General features: G+C 44.4%; 1 protein-coding gene and 1 pseudogene across 2 annotated transcripts in view; both read right to left on the bottom strand.

Moving 5' to 3' along the window:
• SGK1 (serum/glucocorticoid regulated kinase 1) overlaps positions 1–16,522 on the bottom strand; it is a 155,839-nt gene that overhangs the window by 121,172 nt on the left and 18,145 nt on the right. The window lies entirely within an intron of this gene.
• On the bottom strand, positions 14,121–16,202 carry LOC108531835 (keratin, type II cytoskeletal 8-like; annotated as a pseudogene).

A 16,522-nucleotide genomic window follows, 5' to 3' on the forward strand; every position in this document is an offset into this window, starting at 1 on the left:
TTTCTTTCTTTCTCTTTCTTTCTTTCTCTTTCCTTCCTTCCTTCCTTTTCTTTCTCTTTCTTTCTTTCTCTCTCTTTCCTTTTCTCTTTTTTCCTTTCCTTTTCTTTTCTTTTTTCTTTTCTCCTTCCTTCCTTCCTTCCCTCCCTCCCTCCTTCCTTCTTTCCTTCCTTCCTTCCTTCTTTCTTTCTTTCTTTCTTTCTTTCTTTCTTTCTTTCTTTCTTTCTTTCTTTCTTTCTTCTTTTCTTTCTTTCTTTTTTTTTGAGATGGAGTCTCACTCTGTCACCTAGGCTGGAGTGCAGTAGCGCTATCCAGGCTCACTACAACCGCTGCCTCCCAGGTTCAAGCGATACCCTTGCCTCAGTCTCCCAAGTGGCTGGGACTACAGGAGTGTGCCACCACACCTGGCTAATTTTTGTATTTTTAGTAAAGATAGGGTTTCACCATGTTGGCCAGGCTGGTCTTGAACTGACCTCAAGTGATCCGCTCGCCTCAGCCTCCCAATGAAACAATTTTCTTTCTTTCCCACGGAGTCAAGTCATCATCAGAATTTTCGAAAGAGACTATTTACTAATCTGATTAACTCATCTGAATGTGTCCCAGACCTTAAGAACCTGCTGATGCAAAGAAGATCAGTTTAAAGGTAACAACCAGTCAGGTGTGGTGGCTCACACCTGTAATTCCAGCACTTGGGAGGCTGAGGCAGGTGGATCCACGTGAGGTCAGGAGTTTGAGACCAGCCTGGCCAACACGGTGAAACCCTGTCTCTACTGAAAATAAAAAAATTAGCCGGGACCGGGTGCGGTGGCTCCAGCCTGTAATCCCAGCACTTTGGGAGGCCGAGACGGGCGGATCACGAGGTCAGGAGATCGAGACTATCCTGGCTAACCCGGTGAAATCCCGTCTCTACTAAAAAAAAAAAAAATACAAAAAACTAGCCACGCGAGGTGGCGGGTGCCTGTAGTCCCAGCTACTTGTGAGGCTGAGGCAGGAGAATGGCATGAACCCGGGAGGCGGAGCTTGCAGTGAGCCGAGATCCGGCCACCGCACTCCAGCCTGGGCGACAGAGCGAGACTCTGTCTCAGAAAAAAAAAAAAAAAAAAAAAATTAGTCGGATGTGATGGGTGCCTGTAATCCCAGCTACTCGGGAGGCCGAGGGAGGAGAATCTCTTGAACCTGGGAGGCGGAGGTTGCAGTGAGCCAAGGTCATGCCATTGCACTCCAGTCTGCCTAGGCGACAAAGCGAGACTCAGTCTCAAAAAAAAAAAAAAAAAAGTTACAGCCATGGCCAGGCACAATGGCTCATGCCTGTAATCCCAGCACTTCGAGAGGCTGAGGCTTTGGGAGAATTGCTTGAGGCCAGGAGTTCATGGCCACATCCTGTCTCTGTATACCTTTTAAGAAAAGGTAACAGCCAAATCATGTCTCTTCGTTTCAGCGTCCTTTCAGACTCTCCCCCGAAATAAATCTAATCATGTGTGTGTGTGTGTATGAACTACTCCAGGGCCCCCAGCACTGCCCCATGTTTTCTTTGCTGTGTCCAGTCACTTTTGCCAGTGACTGCCCAACGTTTTTGCAATGCCTTAGCTACTCTGTGTCAATGCTGGCATGAGGGGGCAATGGTGGGAGGAGGTGGTTATGGGGTGGAAAATACCCCTCTGCCCAACTCTCTGTCTCATTCAGCCATCACCAGATGCCCGAGTGGTGCTAACCATGCTCAGAGTTTCAAAGCCAACATTCTGATCAAAAGAACACTGCTCCTTCAGCATCTCGTCCTGACGTCTCCTTCTGTACCGACATGCAAAGTGTCCCTTTAAAATTTTTTTCCTTTATTGCAAAAGTGACCAAAGTACAGATCTGTTCCTTTATGTGGGCAGGGAAACAGATGTCCTCCTGTTCTCTCCAAATTCCACCCTCTCCATTCTCAGGGGCCTGTACCTTCTTACTCTTATCTCTCTGCAGTACTGACTTCTTCTTTCAATTAAAACCAAAACCAAAACCAAAATGCCGGTAATCCCAGCACTTTGGGAGGCAGCACTTGAGGTCAGGAGTTGAAGACCAGCCAGGTCAACATGGCAAAACCCCGTCTCTACTAAAAATACAAAAATTAGCTGGGTATGGTGGTGCACGCCTGTAATCTCAGCTACTTGGGAGGCTGATGTGGGAGGATCACTTGAGTCTGGGAGGTCGAGGCTGCAGTGAGCTGAGATAGTGCCATTGTACTCCACCCTGGGTGAGTGAAACCCTTTCTCAAAATAAAATAAAATAAAATAAAAAATAAAACTACACATGCATGTCATTTTGTAAACATAGATACTGGGCACTCTCCATTCTATAGATAAATTGAGATTTCTAGTTTAGTGTTCATCTGAGGTATTGTGCTATTTTATCAGTGCCAATCCATTCCTCTATATGTTTGAATATTCTTTTTGTTTGTTTGTTTGTTTGTTTTCGAGACGGAGTCTCACTCTGTCGCCCAGGCTGCAGTGCAGTGGCACATTCTCGACTCACTGCAACCTCTACCTCCCAGGTTCAAGCAATTCTCCTGTCTCAGCCTCCCAAGTAGCTGGGACTACAGGTGTGCACCACCACACCTGGCTAATTTTTGTATTTTTAATAGAGACGGGGTTTCACCATGTTGAACAGGGTGGTCTCGAACTCCAGACCTCAAGCCATCTGCCCGCCTCCCTGGCCTCTCAAAGTGCTGAGATTAAAGGCCTGAGCCACTGCAGCTGGCCCATCATATCAGTCTTATGCCTTTACATACTCAGAGTTTAGCCCACACTTAGAAGTGAGAACATACGATATTTGGCTTTCTTTTTTCTTTTCTTTTCTTTCTTTTTTTGACATAGAGTCTCACTCTATTGCCCAGGCTGGAGTGCAATGGCACGATCTCCGTTCACTGCCACCCCACCTCCTAGTTTCAAGTGATTCTCCTGCCTCAGCCTCCCAAGTAGTTGGGACTACAGGTGCACAGCACTACACCTGGTTAATTTTTGTATTTTTAGTTGAGACAGGGTTTCACATGTTGGCCAGGTTGGTCTCGAACTCCTGACCTCAGGTGATCTGCCTGCCTTGGCCTCCCAAAGTTCTGAGATTACAGGCGTGAGCCACCACACCCAGCCGATATTTGGTTTTCCATTCCTGAGTTATTTCACTTAGAATAATGGCCTCCAGCTACACCCAAGTTGCAACAAAAGACATTATTTTGTTCTTTGTTATGACTGAGTAGTATTCCTCTGTGTATATATATCACATTTTCTTTATCCATTCATTGGTTGATGGGCAGTTAGGATGGTTCTATATCTTTACAATTGCGAATTGTGCTGCTATAAGTATGCATGTTCATGCGTCATTTTCGTGTAATGACTTCTTTTCTTTTGGGTAGAGACCCAGTAGCGGGATTGCTGAATCAAATGGCAGTTCTACTTATAGTCCTTTAAGAAATTTCTCTACTGTTTTCCATAGTGGTTGCACTAGTTTACATTCCCACAAGCAGTGTAAAGGTGCTCCCTTTTGGCTGGGCTCGTGATCTGCCCACCTTGGCCTCCCAAAGTGCTGGGATTGCAGGCATAAGCCACTGCGCCTGGCCTCAAAACACATTTTTTTAAAAAAGAGTATATTTAGTTATTTGGTTATAGGTTATAGAAGTACAATTATTAATTTCGTTATACATTATTTTGTGTGTAGGAAGAGACAAGGACTAGGGCTTTTTATTTTTTAAGGAATATAGTGATTTAGGTAAGAGATGTTGGGGGCATTTGGGAGTTGTACATCTTATTTTGTTTTGTTTTTATAGTATTTTCTTGGAGAGGTATTTTTTTGTTTTGTTTTTTGAGACGGAGTCTCACAGTGGTACCATCTTGGCTCACTGCTATCTCCACCTTCTGGGTTCGAGCAATTTTCTAGCCTTAGCCTCCTGAGTAGCTGGGACTACAGGCACACGCCACCACACCTAGCTAATTTTTGTGTTTTTAGTAGAGAAAGGGTTTCACCATATTGGCCAGACTGGTCTCAAATATCTGACCTCAAGTGATCCGCCTGCCTTGGGCTCCCAAATAGCTGGGATTACAGGCCTGAGCCACCACTCCCGGCCTTGGAGAATTATATGTTATAGTATAGAGTCAGGGGTTTTGTAAAATTATGTTGGCAAGTAGAAATGAATAAATACAGTTTTTTTTTAATGTTTGTTATTTTGTCATAAAGTTTTTTGATTAATGATTGTTTATATATTTAGGAAGGCTTGTTTTGTTTTGTTTTGTTTTGTTTTTTTGAGACGGAGCCTCGCTGTCACCCAGGCTGGAGTACAGTGGCCGGATCTCAGCTCACTGCAAGCTCCGCCTCCCGGGTTCACGCCATTCTCCTGCCTCAGCCTCCCAAGTAGCTGGGACTACAGGCGCGGGCCACCACGCCCGGCTAGTTTTGTATTTTTTAGTAGAGACGGGGTTTCACCGTGTTAGCCAGGATGGTCTCGATCTCCTGACCTCGTGATCCGCCCGTCTCGGCCTCCCAAAGTGCTGGGATTACAGGCTTGAGCCACCGCGCCCGGCCTTTGTTTTGTTTTTTAAGGAAAGTAATTTTGCACTATGCAAGAGACATAGGGGACCCTGTGCTCTATTTTGTTTTGTTGTTAAAGTATCTTTTTGGAGAGCTGTATGTTGTCACAGAGTCCGGAGCTTTGGGAAGTTACTTTGTTGGCGAACAGAAATGAGTAAACATAGCTTTTCATGTTTGTTATTTTGTCTTACACAAAGATGCCCTCTCCTTACCTAACCTAAAGATGTGACTCTGATAGATAAAATGATAAGGAACATAAACTAAGACAAGAGATCTCTTGGGATGTCTTCAGATCATGTGGGCGAAACATGATTCAGACCGGAAGGTTATAGTGTTTACCAAGACCCTTCTTATAGCTGGGAAAATGAAGGCAAATTAAGTTTAGCCTAAGCTAAAACAGGAGCTCCTTGGTTATGGTAAAAAGGGCTATTGCTCTATGGGAAGGGCTACTGCAAGAATTCTTTCCGTACTTAATCTTCAGTAGCAATCTGACAAGTTTTTAAGTGGAGTCTGACTGTAAAACATTCAGAGAGAACCCTTGTTCAGTAGCAGGATAGAGGTTGCAATAAACACAGAAAAGCAGCAGGCATTTCAAGGAACAGTGAGGAGACAGGTCTGGTTAAAGCAGAAGCTCTTTTGTGAGATCAGTAGAAAATATGCCTGGAGAAAAAGCCTGTTTAAAACTAAACATCTTTTCCAAAGGTAAAACATAAAATTCTTGAAATTAAGTTTTCTAATGGGCAAAGAGATGTCTTCAACCATTTTATGATGAGAAATACATTTGTTCATCCTCAGAGGTCTCTGAACCAAAAGGGGAACACATGTGAAGGTAGTCATGAGGGAGCCTCCATGAATCATAAGGAGAACTGATTGCAAAACCAGAAGCCAGCAGCAACAAAACAATTCATAAAATTACAGAGGCGGTATTGGGAAGTTCTAAATACTTTTTTTTTCCATCGCAGAAATGCTTGGTATCCTAATCATATTTTCTTTGTGATACGTTTTCTATACTCTTAGTAATTTCCCCTGGTCTTGATCTCATCATTAAAGAGGATGAAACCAACACCAGGAAATGTCCATAAGCAGGAAACCACATTTTATTCCATCACTCATAAAGCATCATTCATAATAATCAGTGTCAGTTTAGCTATAGCAACAGATGCTAACACACACATAGTAAGAGCCTACAAAGGCTCTTTTAAATGTCAGTTTAATTTAAACCTTAATCTCAGATTTTTTCCACAGATACAGTGAGAAACCATAAAGATCTTCTTGTCCTAATGCTCCCTCCGTACTCTGCAATACAAGTTCTTGTTTTGAAAATAGAGAAACCTGTCTGAATCAGCAGTCTTGGCTTGCTGTGTCCTCCACGGCCACACCACATGTTCCATACCTTTAGCCTTCATAGGGGCTGGAAAAAACTCTGTCTCCCTCTTCCACCCATTTTCACTGTGGAGTTTGGCTGCACATTTCAGGTGGAAAGGAGGTAGTGTACTAAAATTGCAAAGTATTTCTTTTAATTGGCAATGAATTTAAACAATATTCAGTGATTCTTGCACTATGAACAAAATAGCGTTCCCTGGGGGATAAACAGATGAATAATTGGATAAACCTTTACTACTCAGGAAGTGTATAGTCTAGTTGAGTGTAGTCCAATAGGAACAGAAAATGAACTACAGACATAATTTTAAATGCCCTAATGACCACATTAAATGAAGTAAAAAGAAACATGAAATTAATTTCAATCATATAATTTATTTAACCCAATACACCCCCAACATTATCATTCTAAAGTATACTTAGTATAAAATTATTAATGAAATATTTATATTCTCTTTTTTTTCATACTGAGTGTTTAAAATCTGGTATGTATTTTATATCTAAAGTACATTTCGATTCAGACTAGCCACAATTCAAGTGCTCAATAGTCACATGTAGTTGGTGGCTACCACATCAGACCCTATAGATCTCATATGTAGCAGAGAAAAAGACATACAGAGGCTGAAGAGAGTGGATCACTTGAGCACAGGAGTTCAAGACCAGCCGGGGCAACAAAGTGAGACCCCTGTCTCTACAAAAAATGAAAAGTAGCTATGTGGCCGGGTGCAGTGGTTCATGCTTGTAATCCTAGCACTTTGGGAGGCTGAGGCGGGTGGATCACATGAGGTCAAGATTTCAAGACCAGCCTTACCAACATGGTGAAACCCCATCTCTATTAAAAAAAAAATACAAAAATTAGCTGGGTGTGGTGGCAGGCACTCATAATCCCAGCTACTCAAGAGGCTGAGGCAGGAGGATTATTTGAACCCATGAAGGGGAGGTTGCAGTGAGCCGAGACCATGCCATTGCACTCCAGCCTGGGCAACAAGAGCAAAGCTCCATCGCAAAAAAAAAAAAAAAAAAAAAAAAAATTAGCTATGCATGTTGGTATACACCTGTCATCCTAGCTACTCAGGAGGCTGAGGTGGGAGGATTGTTTGAGCACAGGAATTCGAGGCTGCACTGGGCTGTGATCTTGCCACTACACTCTAGGCTGAGTGACAGAGCAAGACCCTGCCTCTAAAATAAAGAAAAAAAAAAGAAAAGAAAAGAAAAAGACTTGTTGGATCCCACTCCCACTCTGTGGAGTGTACTTTTGTTTCAATAAATTTGTGATTTTCTGTCAAAAAAAAAAAAAGACAAATAACAGCAATACAAGCTCCATTTGGTTTGCGATGAGGAGGACATTTTCCATGGAAGAGATGGCACTTGAAATTAATGTTCCAAATAATGGTTGTGAGTTGAGCAAGCAGAGATGGAAAAAATGAAGAGTGTAGTTCACAGTGAAGGACCTGTAGAAGCAATAACTGAGGAGAGGAAAATGGCAGGGCGCTGCAGCTCTGTTCAATATAAAGAGCTTCTCATCGTGCCTCAGATAATGACAGAACTCCTTAAGGAGGCCTGCGAAGTCCTGGCTAGTTTATTTCCTACTTTGCTATTCAAACATATTCCCTATTTTCAGGCTGTCTGCTTGAGCCACAGAGGTCTCTGGGCCACCTCCTATAGACTACTCATGTCTTCCCGCCCAGGGCTTTACATGTGCAGGCCCTGCCTAGAACTTATCTGGTTTGGCCCATCATTGTTTCTAGCACCTAGCAGAGGGCTCAGCACATATTCAGTCCTCAAAAAATATATTGAAGTGAATAGATGGTGTTTAGAGAGGCAGGTAGGGAAGAAGAAGATGAGCAGGCAGGAAAGGTTGCTTGAGGGCTTGTTGCTGAGGGCCTTGGGTGCCACATTAAGGGTTTGCAGTGAATTCAGTGAGCAAATCAGGTCCATGCCTCCAATCTACATCTTAATAGGACTGGCATATTAGATACATATTAGCTGCAGCTCAGCCATGTATGGGATGATTTGGAGTGAAAGGTAGGCAGTGAAGCACCCTGTTAGGAGCCCTCTGAGGGAGTCCAGAGGAGAATCAATCAGGCCCCCTTACTGTAGGAGAGTGGTGGATGTAGGCATTAGTTATACACTTAAAATAAAAATTACAGGAGGCTGTTGAACTAAGCTCCTGCACTAAAAATCAAAATGGAATCACCCATGCTAAAGTTCCGCGTCAGCAAACCCAAATTTAGTTGTTATCTGACCTTACAAGAAATCAGAAGAGAGATAACAGCCAATTGCCCACACAGCCCAGTTTCAGTCTTCAGCTGGCATGATAATAAAGCCTTCTTTGCTTTGATCCTTATGCAAGAAAGGTGGCCTGAAGACACCTGATGTTAATCAGTTGTTTTTCTATTGTTCTGTCTCCCTGTCCTGCCTCACAAGGAAAATAGCCTTAAAATGAGGAATAACTCTTTGTTCTCTGTTTTTTCTTCAGGCCTCCTCTGTCTATATAAAGCTAATCCCCTTTGCTTAGCTCATTGGAATACTTATTCTATTTTATGGGATAAAATGTTGCCTGATTCTAAAATTGCAATAAAGCCAATTGAAATTTTTAAATTACATTTGTGGCCAGGCCACAGTGGGTCACGCCTGTAATCCAACAATTTTGGGAGACCAAGATACGCAGGTCACTTGAGGTCAGGAGTTTGAGACCAGCCTGACCAACATGGTGAAACTCCGTTTCTACTAAAAATACAAAAAAAAAAAATAGCCAGACGCGGTGGCACGTGCCTTTAATCCCAGCTATTCAGGAGGCTGAGGGACAATAATCACTTGAACCCAGGAGGCAGAGGTTGCAGTGAGCCGAGATCGCACCGTTGCACTCCAACCTGGGTGACGGAGCAAGACTCTGTCTCAAAACAACAACGACAACAACAACAACAACAAAAAAAAACTGCATTTTTTGAAATTTTGCTTTTTGACACATTATGGCAAGAGAGCAAATCATTTTGCAGAAATTGTACACTCTTAGAGGTGAAGCAAACTTTTGCCATTTTATAGACAAAGAAAGTGAGACTCATTTTACAGATGAGGAAAGTGATACCCAGAGAAGTTCCTTTAGTGAAACCATAAAGACTTCATTACTCTGCACAAATGGAATTTGTTTTGAAATGAAGCCCAGGGGGCCGGAAGCGGTGGCTCACGCCTGTAATTTCAAAACTCTGGGAGGCCGAGGCGGGTGGATCACCTGAAGTCAGAGTTCAAGACCAGCCTGGCCATCATGGTGAAACCCCATCTCTACTAAAAATGCAAAAACTAGCTGGGAGTGGTGGCGGGCACCTGTAATCCCAGCTACTCAGGAGGCTGAGGCAGGAGAATAGCTTGAACGCGGGAGGCGGAGGCTGCAGTGAGCTGAGACTGCGCCTCTGCACTCCAGCCTGGGTGACAAAGTTAGACTCTGCCTCAGAAAAAAAGAAAATGAAGCCCAGGAATAGGTTACATGTTTTAGGAGAAGGAATTATTTTACAAACATTAGATTAAATAGATATAGAAAAGTGAGAGAAAAAGATGAAAAGAATCCAAAATGCATTTGAATAGGAAAGAAATGGCTGTAAAAAGCTTTGGCAGTAGAGATGACTGACCTTAAAACACTTCAGCTAGTCACTTACTCTATCAAGGATTCTTACCGAACAGTCAGTTAAATATTTTCCATCTTTTTCTTTTTTTTTTTTTTTTTTTTTTGTTTTTGAGACGGAGTCGTTTGCTGCCGGCCCAGGGCTGCGGGCCAGTTGCGGATCTCAGCTCACTGCAAGCTCCGCCCTCCCCTGGTTTAGCCCATTCTCCTGCCCTCAGCCTCTGAGCTAGTGGGGACTACAGCCGCCACCTCGCCCGGCTATTTTTTTGTATTTTTAGTAGAGACGGGTTCCAGGATGGTCTCGATCTCCTGACCTCGTGATCCGCCTGTCTCGGCCTCCCAAAGTGCTGGGATTACAGGCTTGAGCCACCGCGCCCGGCCAAATATTTCCATCTTTTAAAGAAGGTTGGAAGTACTACCGATACATCTTCCCAAGGATCAAAATGTCAGTTCTCATGTGACAGAATAAAAAAAGACAAAAGAGGGAAATTAAATGACAGCACCACGAGCACAGAAGATGATTCCCTAAGTCGTCTATCATCTTCATAATTGGATAACTCTCTTGTTTCCAGACTGTGCTTTCAGATAAACTCCCTGTTTTCATCTGTGTGCCATAAAGGACAAGAAGAGAGAGAGAATATTTTTAAGTTCTGAAGAATTAAGCTCTTGCAATCTGTACTTTAGGATCTAGATAATGTAAAATGGCTCATAATTTGCCAGTTTCTAATAAGCTGTACAAATCTCACTATTGCATTGAAAACAATTTGTATACTTCAAAAAAAGTCTTAAATAGTTACAACTTATCAAGATAACATTGCAAAGGAGTATTAGACTTAATGTTTCAAGAGGCTTTGCTGGTCAATGTCCCCAAATGGTAAAAACTTTAGGTTAGAGGCAAATGAGAGAATTAGATCTGCGTTTATTTATTTGCCAAATTACTTTTAAAAGAAAACAAGCAAAACACCTAGGATGTGTTATCGACATTCATACAGCCTTGATTAGATAGAAGTTTCACTTTACAAACAGGTTTTGATATTGTGTAGATCAAACTTTGATATCAAATCTTTAAACCTCAAGATTTGATATATACTTTAATAAGAACTTCTACCTAAATGTCAAAAAGAACAGAAATCAGACCACTTACTAAAAGGTTACAAGCAGACTTGGAATCCACATTGGTTATATTTTGTGAGTTAGGAAAAGTTAATAGTATAAAGTCAAACTCAAGGAAGCCTGAATATTAAGATGATTTATGGAGGCACTGAAGACATAAATCAGATATAATTATCTGATTTTCAAAAATTAGTCATTTTCACCTCCTCAAATGGCCTCATAATTCCTTGATGACACATGGCAGAAAAGTGCTCATGTCAAACTAAAATGCAGACAAATGGAAAGATAAATGACCCCATCCAAGTAACAATTTAACATCCCATTATTCCTCTGGAGGATTTCACCTGTGTACATCCAGAAGGTGCTAGGGGAATGAAAGGCATTCGGTTTTCAGGATTTTAGCAACACACATGAGAAAAACTTCACTTTTGCACCAGCTGACAATCAGATGAAAGATTCAGGTCATGTTGCAAGTTTTTCTGAACACGAGGCTGTGCAGATAGCTCAGGTCCTGAGCAAAAACAGCAGCAAAGAACCTTCTGGCAGTGAAGCCTATCTTGGCATCTGACCCCTTGGTCCTTCCTACTCACCTTCTTGCCTTTATTTGTCTTCAGCACACTTCCCATCTAGTATACTGTGCTGTATTTTTTTTTTTTTCATGGTGATGAAATATACATCACATAAAATTTACCACTTAAGCCATTTTTAAGTGTACAGTTTGGTCGCATTAGTACAATCACATTGTTGGGCAACCATCACTGCTATCCAATCTCCAGAACTGTTTTCGTCTTCCCAAACTGAAGCTCCGTACCCCTTAAATAGTAATTTCTCATCCTACTTCTTCCCTAGTCCCTGGCAAGGACCATTCTACTTTCTGTCTATAAATGGGACTACTCTAAGTACCTCATGTAAATTGAATTATACAGCATTTGTCCTCTTGTGACCAAGTATTTTACTTATAAATTTGTGTTTATTTTATTTTAGTTTTGAAATGGATGCTCACTCTGTCACCCAGGTTGGAGTGCAATGGCATTATCTCGGCTCACTGCAACCCTCGCCTCCCGGGTTCAAGTGATTCTTCTGGCTCAGCCTCCTGAATAGCTGGGATTACAGATGTTCACCACCACCCCCAGCTCATTTTTGTATTTTTAGTAGAGATGGCATTTCACCATGTTGACCAGGCTGGTCTTGAACTCCTGATCCTCACCCCTTGGCCTCCCAAAGTGCTGGGAATACAAGTGTGAGCTACCACACCCAGCCAGTGAATCTTTATCAATGTGTTAGATAACAAAGTCTAGAGGAAAGCTAATAATTACTGTAAATTTCTCAGTAATGATGAGCATAAACACTATGCAGTACTATGGTACCTTGAACAACTGTAATGAAAATATCTATGATTTGTATTAGTGACAAAATTGCAAGTCCTGGTAAAACGACTGTGGTTTGTTGGCTACATTCATAATTGGAGAGACTAGATTTCAGCTAGAGATTAGTGAAAATGAATATGTAATTTTTTTTTTCATTCAAGTTCTGAATTTCCTCCATTGACATCCTCCTGTCCCCCAAGGGATGTGTGGATGCTGGGTTAAGAGCCCTTGGCTGGGTAGCTGGATAGTGCAGTTGGGAAAGAGTAAGCTATTCTGCATGGTTGGAGAATGGAGTCCAGTGAATGAGGAATAAGAAGCAGGAGAAAGAAGAAGAGATGAGGGGGCAGAGAGCTGAGCCAGGGCCCCAACTCAGCTTTATAAATATAAGGCTAAGGAATTAGGGCTCTGTTTTGAGAGTCACGATAAACCAGACATATTTTAAGCACAGGGATATCAAAGTCCCACTTGTATTTTAGAAAGCTCTTCTAGGACCAGGTGTGGTGGCTCATACCTATAATCCCAGCACTTTGGGATGCCAAGGCAGGTGGATAACCTGAGGTCAGGAGTTTGAGATCAGCCTGACCATCATGGCGAAACCTCATCTCTACTAAAAATATGAAAATTAACTGGGCATGGTGGTGCATGCCTATAATCCTGTAATCCTAGCTACTAGGGAGACTAAGGCAGGAGGAGCGCTTGAACCTGGGATACGGAGTTTGCAGTGAGCTGAGATCGTGCCACTGCACTCTAGCCTGGGCAACAGAGCGAGACTCCGTCTCAAAAAAAAGAAAAAAAAAAGCCCTTCTAGATGGCAGCCTGGAGGATTCTGTGGGGAATACTAGCAGGAGGCCAGTAGAAGGACAGTAGCAAGAGGCCATTAAAGAGATGGTGGCAGCTCTGAGGTAAGGTTCAAGGTGGTCTGAGCTTGGGTGGCAATGCAGACAGTCAGTAAGGACATGAGAGTGGGAATCCATGGCAATTTAGAAGGTATAATTAAAAGTGAAATCTCTTCTACTCCTAGGCTGAAGAATCTGAAATATAAGCATGAGAACAAAGAAGTTCGCTTCAATTTTCTCAAGTTCCTGCTGTAATAGAACGTCAGTACAGAATGCTCAGTGAAAAACCACAGTAGTTGCCAGAGAAGTCATGTGATGTAATGGGAAGAAAATCTCAAATGTCATCAGTCCACGTGAGTCTTCTTATCTGTGTGACCATGGGGAAGTTACTTAGGCTTCCTCATGACCAGTATCCTCATTGGTGAAGCAAGGCTAAGGACACCAGCATTTCTGAGTTGTGAGTCACAAGGGAGAGATGATCATTGGACATTTTGTAAAATTTTCATTTTCTTTATCATATTATTATTTTTATAGGTGAGATATTGCTCTGTTGCCCAGGCTGGAGTGCAGTGGGACAATTCTAGCTCACTGCAGCATCCAACTTCTGGGCTCAAGCGATCCTCTCACCTCAGCCTTCCAAGAGGTTAGGACTACAGGCATATGATGCTGTGCTCAGCTAACTTCTTCATTTTTTGTAGAGACAGGATCTCACTTTGGAAGGCAGCTATACTCACCACTACACTGCCAACACCAGGATCTCACTTTGTTGCCCAAAGTGGTCTTGAACTCCCAGACTCGAGCAATGCTCTTGCCTCAGCCTTCTAAAGTGCTGAGATTACAGGCATGAACCACCATGCTCGGCCCATTTTGTCAATTTTTGTCCAAAGTGTTTTGGAAATCCTACTTGTTCATTATAATCAATCAGTAAAGGATAATTATTGTAGAAATCAGTATTTACTAAGAGTTGAAGAAGCATTCAGCTTTTTTTTTTTTTTTTTTTGGCAGAGCTAGCTGAGGTTTTATTTTGGACCAAAAGAAAAGAAAAAAAAAGCAGTTGAATTGTTTTGTAGCTGGAGGCATGGGCAAGGGGGGGTGGTCCCCGAGCAGTAAACTCCCCCGTGGGTGGACTGAGGGCTAGGGCTGAGCCTCAGATGGGTCTCCTGTTCACTGTGCTACCCTGCACAGGGGCCTCCCTCCCGGGCTCTGGGGCAATCCCAGGAGGGGCAGGCTGGGAGGGGCTGCCGTGGCTGTTCACTTAGGCAGGACATCAGAGGACTCCGGTCACCAGCTTCCCATCGCAGGTCTCGATCTTCTTCACAACCACAGCCCTGATGGAGCTGGTGTGGCTGAAGGAGCTGAAGTCCAGGCCATAGCTGAGGCCGGGACTTGTGCGGCCCCCATAGGCTGAGCTCAGATCACCTGCATAGCAGCTGGCGGTCTTCGTATGGATCCTCATGTTCTGCATCCCAGACTCTAGCCGGCTCTTCTAGCCCTCCAGCAGCTTCCTGTAGGTTGCGATCTTGATGTCCAGGGCCAGCTTGATGTTCATCAGCTCCTGGTACTCACACAGCTGTCGCGCCATGTCCTGCTAGGCCCGCTGCAGGGCGGCTTCCAGCTCAGGCAGCTTGGCTTTGGCATCCTTAACAGCCAGCTCCCCATGCTGCTTGGCATCTGCGATGGTAGTCTCCAGGGAAGCCCTCTGGCCTTTGAGACCTCAATCTCAGCCTGGAGCCGGCTGATGTTCCGGTTCATCATGGAGATCTCAGTCTTTTTCTTTTTCTTTTCTTTTCTTTCTTTTTTTTTTCTTTTTTGAGACAGAGTCTTGCTCTGTCACTCAGGCTGGAGTGCAGTGGCACGATCTCGGCTCACTGCAAGCTCCGCCTCCCGGGTTCAAGCAATTCTTCTGCCTCAGTCTCCTGAGCAGCTGCAATTACAGGCGTGTGCCACCACTCCAGGCTAATTTTTGTATTTTCAGTAGAGACAGGGTTACACCATGTTGGTCAGGCTGCTCTTGACCTCCTGACCTCGTGATCCGCCCGCTTCGGCCTCCCAAAGTGCTGGGATTACAGGCGTGAGCCACCGCGTCCGGCCTAGATCTCAGTCTTTGTACGCCACAGGTTATCCCCGTGCTTCCCAGCCAGCATCCGCAGCTCCTCATACTTGATCTGGTACATGCTCTCAGCCTCAGCCCGGCTGCGGTTGGCGATCTCCTCGCACTGCGCCTTGACCTCAGCGATGATGCCGTCCATGTCCGGGGAGCGGCTGTTGTCCATGGGCAGCATCACAGATGTATCTGAGATTTGGGACTGCAGCTCTCGATCTCCTCTTCATACAGCTGCCTCAGGAAGTTGATCTCCTCAGCCCTAACAGGTGAGANGTGACACACCGCGTCCGGCCTAGATCTCAGTCTTTGTACGCCACAGGTTATCGCCGTGCTTCCCAGCCAGCATCCGCAGCTCCTCATACTTGATCTGGTACATGCTCTCAGCCTCAGCCCGGCTGCGGTTGGCGATCTCCTCGCACTGCGCCTTGACCTCAGCGATGATGCCGTCCATGTCCGGGGAGCGGCTGTTGTCCATGGGCAGCATCACAGATGTATCTGAGATTTGGGACTGCAGCTCTCGATCTCCTCTTCATACAGCTGCCTCAGGAAGTTGATCTCCTCAGCCCTAACAGGTGAGACTTCAGCTCTACTTTGTTCACGTAAGTTTCATCCACATCCTTTTTAATGAGGACAAATTCATTCTCCATCTCTGTAAGCTTACTGATCTCGTCCTCACCAATCCCTGCATGTTGCCAAGCTCCGCCTCCAGCTTCAGCGTCTCCTGGCCCAGTCTCCAGCTGCCACCTAAGATTGTTGAAGTAGCTCTGGAACATGTTGTCCATGTTGCTCCCAGCTGTCTTCTGCTCCTGCAGGAGGCTCCACTCGGTCTCCAGCATCTAGTTCTGCTGCTCCGGAAACGGTACTTTGTCTATGAAGGAGGCAAACTTGTTGTTGAGGGTCTTGATCTGCCCCTTCTCTTGGGTGCGCAAGGCCTGGATGTTGGGATCCACCTCCAGGTTAAGGGGCCTCAGCAGGCTCTGGTTGACTGTGACGTCGGTGATGCCTCTCATGCTGCTAGCCCCACCATAGCCCCCACCCAGGCCACCCCAGAAGATGCTGCTGCCCACTCAGGAAGAGCTTGAGGAGCTGATGCAGGCATCTGGCCCATTCATGTAGGAGTGACTGCTGAAGGCCCCGGGGCCAGAGGTGGACACCTTGTAGGACTTCTGGGTCACCCTGATGGACATGGTGGAGGCAGGAGTGGAGGCAGGCAGGCTGAACCAGGCAGAGATTCCAGAAGGAGTGGAGAAGCTGCTTCTTGGTAGTATTCAGCATTTAATTTTTTGTTTTTCTTTTTTTTTGTGTGACAGAGGCTCACTCTGTTGCCCAGGCTGGAGTGCAGTGGTGCAATCTCGGCTCACTGCAACCTCTGCCTCCTGGGTTCAAGCGATTCTCTTGCCTCAGCCTCTTGAGTAGCTGGGATTACAGGCATGCACCACCATATCCAGCTAATTTTTGTATTTTTAGTAGAGATGGGGTTTCACCATGCTGGCCAGAATGGTCTCAATCTCCTGACCTCGTGATCCACCTGCCTCAGCCTCCCAAAGTG

The sequence above is a fragment of the Rhinopithecus bieti genome, unplaced genomic scaffold, assembly GCF_001698545.2.
Source record: "Rhinopithecus bieti isolate Rb0 unplaced genomic scaffold, ASM169854v2 scaffold_9615, whole genome shotgun sequence".
Taxonomy (NCBI): Eukaryota; Metazoa; Chordata; class Mammalia; order Primates; family Cercopithecidae; genus Rhinopithecus; species Rhinopithecus bieti.